The following is an 8,426-nucleotide window of genomic DNA, read 5'->3' as shown; positions in this document are numbered from 1 at the left end:
TGGTTCTGTCCGTTTTTTAATTTTTTTTTTTTAGTATAGTTTTCAGCACTTTTATCATTGGTGGATTTGTTTTTTAGTTTGGTTGTTCTTTCTTTTTTTTAATTACATAAAAATATTTTTTAAACGATTTTTGGGGTTTTTTTACAAAAAATTTTTAATAATTTTTTGTATTTTATTTTAATAACTTTATTTTATTTTATTTTATCTTCTTCTCTCTTTCTTCCTTTTTTTCTCCCTTTTATTCCAAGCCGTGTGGATGACAGGCTCTTGGTGCTCCAACCAGGCATCAGGGCTATGCCTCTGAGGTGGGAGAGCCAAGTTTAGGATATTGGTCCACCAGAGACGTCTCAGCTCTACGTAATATCAGATGGCGAAAATCTCCCAGAGATCTCCATCTCAAGGCCAAGACCCAGCTCCACTCAACGACCAGCAAGCTATAGTGCTGGACACCCTATGCCAAACAACTTGCAAGACAGGAACACACCCCATCCATTAGCAGAGAGGCTGCCTAAAATCATAATAAATCCACAGACACCCCAAAACACACCACCAGACGTGGACCTGCCCACCAGAAAGACAAGATACAGCATCATCCACCAGAACACAGGCACTAGTCCCCTCCACCAGGAAGCCTACACAACCCACTGAACAAACCTTAGCCACTGGGGACAGACACCAAAAACAACAGGAACTACGAACCTGCAGCCTGGAAAAAAGGAGACCCCAAACACAGTAAGATAAGCAAAATGAGAAGACAAAGAAACACACAGCAGATGAAGGAGCAAGGTAAAAACCCACCAGACCTAACAAATGAAGAGGAAATAGGCAGTCTACCTGAAAAAGAATTCAGAATAATGATAGTAAAGATGATCCAAAATCTTGGAAATAGAATGGAGAAAATACAAGAAACCTTTAACAAGGACCTAGAAGAACTAAAGAGCAAACAAACAATCATGAACAACACAATAAATGAAATTAAAAATTCTCTATAAGAGATCAATAACAGAATAACTGAGGCAGAAGAACGGATGAGTGACCTGGAAGATAAAATAGTAGAAATAACTACTGCACTGCAGAATAAAGAAAAAAGAAGGAAAAGAATTGAGCACAGTCTCAGAGACCGCTGGGACAACATTAAATGCACCAACATTCGAATTATAGGGGTCCCAGAAGAGAAAGAGAAAAAGAAAGGGACTGAGAAAATATTTGAAGAGATTATAGTTGAAAACTTCCCTAATATGGGAAAGGAAATAGTTAATCAAGTCCAGGAAGCACAGAGAGTCCCATACAGGATCAATCCAAGGAGAAACACACCAAGACACATATGAATCAAACTATCAAAAACTAAATACAAAGAACAAATATTAAAAGCAGCAAGGGAAAAACAACAAGTAACACATAAGGGAATCCCCATAAGGTTAACAGCTGATCTTTCAGCAGAAACTCTGAAAGCCAGAAGGGAGTGGCAGGACATATTTAAAGTGATGAAAGGGAAAAACCTACAACCAAGATTACTCTACCCAGCAAGGATCTCATTCAGATTTCATGGAGAAATTAAAACATTTACAGACAAGCAGAAGCTGAGAGAATTCAGCACCACCAAACCAGCTTTACAACAAATGCTAAAGGAACTTCTCTTGGCAGGAAACACAACAGAAGGAAAAGACCTACAATAACAAACTGAAAACAATTAAGAAAATGGGAAAAGGAACATACATATCAATAATAACCTTAAATGTAAATGGATTAAATGCTCCAACCAAAAGACATAGACTGGTGGAATGGATACAAAAACAAGACCCATATATATCCTGTCTACAAGAGACCCACTTCAGACCTCGGGACACATACAGACTGAAAGTGAGGGAATGGAAAAAGGTATTCCATGCAAATGGAAATCAAAAGAAAGCTGGAGTAGCAATACTCATATCAGATAAAATAGGCTTTAAAATAAGAATGTTATAAAACACAAGGAAGGATAATGCATAATGATCAAGAGATCAATCTAAGAGGGAGATATAACAATTGAAAATATTTATGCACCCAACATAGGAGCACCCAATACATAAGGCAAATACTAACAGCCATAAAAGAGGAAATCGACAGTAACACATTCATAGTAGGGGACTTCAACACCCCACCTTCACCAATGGACAGATCATCCAAATGACAATAAATTAACACAAGCTTTAAATGATACATTAAACAAGATGGATTTAATTGATATTTATAGGACATTCCATCCAAAAAAAACAGAATACACTTCCTTCTCAAGTGCTCATGGAACATTCTCCAGGATAGATCATATCTTGGGTCACAAATCAAGCCTTGATAAATTTAAGAAAATTGAAATCATATCAAGTATCTTTTCTGACTACAACGCTGTGAGACTAGATATCAATTACAGGAAAAAATCTGTAAAAAATAGAAACACATGGAGGCTAAACCAAACACTACTTAATAACCAAGAGATCACTGAAGAAATCAAAGAGGAAATCAAAAAATACCTAGAAACAATGGACAATGAAAACACGACGACCCAAAACCCATGGGATGCAGCAAAAGCAGTTCTAAGAGGGAAGTTTATAGCAATAAAATCCTACCTTAAGAAACAAGAAACCTCTCAAATAAACAACGTAACCTCACACCTAAAGCAATTAGAGAAAGAAGAACAAAAAAACCTAAAGGTAGCAGAGGGAAGTACTCATACAGATCAGAGCAGAAATAAAATGAAACAAAGAAAACAATAGCAAAGCTCAATAAAACTAAAAGCTGGTTCTTTGAGAAGATAAACAAAATTGATAAACCATTAGCCAGACTCATCAAGTAAAAAAGGGAGAAGACTCAAATCAATAGAATCAGAAATGCAAAGGGAGAAGCAACAACTGACACTGCAGATATACACAGGATCATGAGAGATTACTGCAAGCAACTATATGCCGATAAAATGGACAACCTGGAAGAAATGGACAAATTCTTAGAAATGCACAACCTACCAAGACTGAACCAGGAAGAAATAGAAAATATGAACAGACCAATCACAAGCACTGAAATTGAAACTGTGATTAAAAATCTTCCAACATACAAAAGTCCAGGACTAGATGGCTTCACAGGTGAATTCTATCAAACATTTAGAGAAGAGCTAACACCTGTCCTTCTCAAACTCTTACAAAATATAGCAGAGGGAGGAACACTCCCAAACTCATTCTATGAGGACACCATCATCCTGATACCAAAACCAGACAAAGATGTCACAAAAAAAGAAAACTACAGGCCAATATCACTGATGAACGTAGATGCAAAAATCCTCAACAAAATACTAGCAAACAGAATCCAACAGCACATTAAAAAGATCATACACCATGATCAACTGGGGTTTATCCCAGGAATGCAAGGATTCTTCAATATATGAAGATCGATCACTGTGAGACACCATATTAACAAATTGAAGGAGAAAAAACATATGATAATCTCAATAGATGCAGAGAAAGCTTTTGACAAAATTCAACACCCATTATGATAAAAAGCTCCAGAAAGTAGGCATAGAGGGAACTTTCCTCAACATAATAAAGGCCATATATGACAAACCCACAGCCAACATCGTCCTCAATGGTGAAAAACTGAAACCATTTCCACTAAGATCAGAAATAAGACAAGGTTGCCTACTCTCACCACTATTATTCAACGTAGTTTTGGAAGTTTTAGCCACAGCAATCAGAGAAGAAAAAGAAATAAAAGGAATCCAAATCGGAAAAGAAAAAGTAAAGCTGTCACTGTTTGCACATGACATGATACTATACATAGAGAATCCTTAAGATGCTACCAGAAAACTAATAGAACTAATCAATGAATTTGGTAAAGTAGCAGGATACAAAATTAATGCACAGAAATCTCTTGGATTCCAGAAAAATCTGAAAGTGAAATTAAGAAAACACTCCCATTTACCACTGCAACAAAAAGAATAAAATACCTAGGAATAAACCTACTTAAGGAGACAAAAGACCTGTATGCAGAAAATTATAAGACACAGATGAAAGAAACTATAGATGATACAAATAGATGGAGAGATATACCATATTCTTGGATTGGAGGAATCAACATTGTGAAAATGACTATACAACCCAAAGCAATCTACAGATTTAATGCAATCCCTATCAAACTACCACTGGCATTTTTCACAGAACTGGAAGAAAAAAATTCACAATTTGTATGGAAACACAAAAGACACTGAATAGCCAAAGCAATATTGAGAAAGAAAAACGGAGCTGAGGAATCAGGCTCCCGGACTTCAGACTATACTACAAAGCTACAATAATCAAGACAGTATGGTACTGACAGAAAAACAGATATATAGATGAATGGAACAGGATAGAAAGCCCAGAGATATACCCATGCACATATGGTCACCTTATCTTTGATAAAGGAGGCAAGAATATACAGTAGAGAAAAGACAGCCTCTTCAATAAGTGGTGCTGGGAAAACTGGACAGCTACATGTAAAATATGAAATTAGAACACTCCCTAACACCATACACAAAAAGAAACTCAAAATTGATTAAAGACCTAAATGTAATGCCAGACACTATCAAACCCTTAGAGGAAAACATAGGCAGTACACTCTATTACATAAATCACAGCAAGATCCTTTTTGACCCACCTCCTAGAGAAACGGAAATAAAACCAAAAGTAAACAAATGGGACCTAATGAAACTTCAACGCTTTTGCACAGCAAAGAAAACCATAAACAAGAACAAAAGACAACCCTCAGAATGGGAGAAAATATTTACAAATGAAGCAACTGACAAAGGATTAATCTCCAAAATTTACAAGGAGCTCATGCAGCTCAATATCAAGAAAAGAAAAAACCCAATCCAAAAATGGGCAGAAGACCTAAACAGACATTTCTTCAAAGAAAATATACAGATTGCAAACAAACACATGAAAGAATGCTCAATATCATTAATCATTAGAGAAATGCAAACCAAAACTACAATGCGATATCATCTCACACCAGTCAGAATGGCCATCATCAAGAAATCTACAAACAGTAATTGCTGGAGATGGTGTGGAGAAAACAGATCCCTCATACACTGTTGGTGGGAATGTAAATTGATACAGCCACTATGGAGAACAGTATGGAGGTTCCTTAAAAAACTAAAAATAGAACTACCGTACGACCCAGCAATTCCACTACTGGGCATATACCGTGAGAAAGCCATAATTCAAATAGAGTCATGTACCACAATGTTCATTGCAGCTCTATTTACAATAGCCAGGACATGGAAGCAACCTAAGTGTCCATTGACAGATGAACGGATAAAGAAGATGTGGCACATATATTTTGTGGAATATTACTCAGCCATAAAAAGCAACAAAATTGAGTTATTTATAGTGAGTTGGATGGAACTAGAGTCTGTAATACAAGGAGAAGTAAGTCAGAAAGAGAAAAACAAATACCGCATGCTAGCACATATATATGGAATCTAAAAAAAAAAAAAAGAAAAGAAAATTGGTCATGCAGAAACTAGGGGCAAGACAAGAATAAAGACACAGACCTACTAGAGAATGGACTTGACACGGGGAGGGTGAAGCATTAGCTGGGACAAAGTGAGAGAGTGGTAGTGTATATATGGACTCATATACACTACCAAATGTAAAATAGATAGCTAGTGGGAAGAAGTTGCATAGCACAGGGAGATCAGCTCAGTGCTTTTTGACCAGCTAGAAGGGTGGAATAGGGAGGGTAGGAGGAGGGAGACGCAAGAGGGAAGAGATATGGGGATATATGTATATGTATAACTGATTTACTTTGTTATAAAGCAGAAACTAACACACGATTGTAAAGCAATTATACTCCAATAAAAATGTTTAAAAAAATTGTTTACTTAAATCATGATAAATCTCAAGGTCTGCAGAGCAGTTTAGTGTTCATGCCATTGGCTGCTATCTACTGTCCAGGAAGCTGCAGTACTGATTCCTAAACATCCTTGGGGCACATTTTATGAGGTTTTCCATAATACACACAAAAATGATAACTAGGCAGTCTAGTTAACAGAGCCTTTGGCACTGATGATATGGGGGAAACTTTTCATTCACTCCATCTCCTTTGCTTTCAAGTGCAAAGGGTCAGGGAAAGAGAAACTGCCCCATCCAGTGAACACCAAATCTGTGGCATTTAAACCTCATCCATGACTGTTGATTACTAATAATTAGGTAACCATACTCACTTGAAGAATATTTTCTTAGAACTGGACATTTGTGGTAAAATAACTGGCCATGTATGCTTTGAACGCTTTAAAACTTTTAAGAAGCTCTAACAAGCCTTTAAACAGTTGACTGATAACCATTCCAGTTCCACAGGGCATGCAGTGAGCTTTACCATAAAAGGCAAAATCAACCTAGTAGTTCTTTGGAGGGCTCAGATGCTAGTCACCAAGCACTTCCCAGAGGCTGAGCCCTAGTATATGTAACAGGAACTGTCAAAACAAGGTTACAAAAATAGAGTGTATTTTAACTGTTTACATTTAATAAATTAACATGTGTAAAACATATAAACTTAATACAATATAATGTATACTGTTCATAAAGTAACATAAGATTTAATTCAGGTTCTGTAGTATCATAATAAGACAATTGTAGAGATGCGCGAAAAAAAAAATGTCTTCTTTTACTCCTGTCCTGGATATATGTGACAATAGGTATAACCTTATTTGAAGTTAAGGTGAAAGTCTAAACAACACATTTTGTAACACGAGGCCTAGACCAACACCAATGGCCTCCTAAATGAATTATCCTGGGCTAGTCTTTGCTTTTCCTGCTCTCAGAGGGATACAATGGAATCATATTTCAAAGTTTTTTAAAGGAACAAGATTATTAAATTTGGTGAGAGAGGGCTATTCTTAAAACCAAAATGTTGGCAGGATTCTTTTTTTCATTTTTGCTAAGGTTTTTAGTATCTCTGGTCATGCAATGTCATGGAATATCACAGTCTGGTTTTTACACATGGCTTATGGTGTATCTCCTGCCAAGTCAGCTGAATATGAGTTTAAGAGAATTTAACAAACAGGTAATAATAGTGATTTTAAATCCCCTCTGTACTGGCTGACTTTTCAGCAGAAACTTTGCAGGCCAGAGGGAGTGCCATGATATATTCAAAGTGATGAAAGGATAAAAAACCTACCATACCACCAGGAATATTCCACCCAACAAAGCTATAATTCAGATTTGAATAAAAGATAAACAGTTGTACAGACAAACAAGCTAAAAGAGCTTTACAAACTAGATTTACAAGAAGTCTTAAAGGGGCAGGGGGCTTCCCGGGTGGCGCAGTGGTTAAGAATCCACCTGCCGATTCAGCCTGGCGGACATCCCCTACAAGGAGATCGCAGGGGAACACTTAAGAATCTGTCCTCAGGAGTACACGTGCTGCACCACGGAAATGGAAGACAAGCTAAGCCAGCAAAGCAAACTGGAGTTTGAAAACCTGGTGGAGGAGATGAGTCACTTTGTGCGCACCACTTTCGTGTCCAGGCACAAGAAATTTGACGAATTTTTCCGAGAGCTTCTGGAAAATGCAGAGAAGTCACTAAATGATATGTTTGTACGGACCTATGGCATGCTGTACATGCAGAATTCGGAAGTGTTCCAGGACCTCTTCACAGAGCTAAAAAGATACTACACTGGGGGCAATGTGAATCTGGAGGAGATGCTCAATGACTTCTGGGCTCGGCTCCTGGAACGAATGTTTCAGCTGATCAACCCGCAGTATCACTTCAGTGAGGACTACCTGGAGTGCGTGAGCAAATACACAGACCAGCTGAAGCCATTCGGAGATGTTCCCCGGAAGCTGAAAAGTCAGGTCACTCGCGCCTTCATTGCTGCTCGGACATTTGTCCAGGGGCTGACCGTGGGCAGAGAAGTTGCAAATCGAGTTTCCAAGGTGAGCCCGACCCCAGGCTGCATCCGTGCGCTCATGAAGATGCTGTACTGCCCTTACTGTCGGGGACTCCCCACGGTGAGACCATGCAACAACTACTGCCTCAATGTCATGAAGGGCTGCTTGGCAAATCAGGCTGATCTCGACACCGAGTGGAATCTGTTTATAGTTTCCCACAAGAGATGTGCTTCCTCACCACAACCACTACTAACTCATTCAAACGACATCACTCCACCAGCCTGCCTTTTTGCTTGGAACCAATAGATTTCACCTCTGTTACAAAGGAAAAAACAACACAGCACACAGTAAAGCAAACTCATAAAATATTTATTTAAATTGATTTAGCTTAGAGCAAGTTTATATACATAAATAATTTGTACTTTGTGAGAGTCAGATTCTGAAATGAAGATGCAAAGTGTGGCGCCCATAGACGTGCTGGGGGCTGTCTTGTAAGCGTCCCCATCCAATGATGGAGTTCGCACTTGAGTCTA

At 38.0% G+C, this 8,426-nt stretch overlaps 1 pseudogene across 1 annotated transcript; it reads left to right on the top strand.

Moving 5' to 3' along the window:
- The first annotated feature begins 7,354 nt into the window (after positions 1–7,354).
- LOC114902377 lies at positions 7,355–8,199 on the top strand (annotated as a pseudogene). The gene has a single exon (XR_003795494.1). The product of XR_003795494.1 is annotated as a glypican-6 pseudogene (transcript).
- Positions 8,200–8,426: the final 227 nt, after the last annotated feature.

Source organism: Monodon monoceros, unplaced genomic scaffold (assembly GCF_005190385.1).
Source record: "Monodon monoceros isolate NGI ecotype Baffin Bay Population unplaced genomic scaffold, NGI_Narwhal_1 Super_Scaffold_20, whole genome shotgun sequence".
Taxonomy (NCBI): Eukaryota; Metazoa; Chordata; class Mammalia; order Artiodactyla; family Monodontidae; genus Monodon; species Monodon monoceros.
The sequence above is the reverse complement of the archived record's forward strand: the minus strand, read 5'-3'. Positions and strand labels throughout refer to the sequence as shown.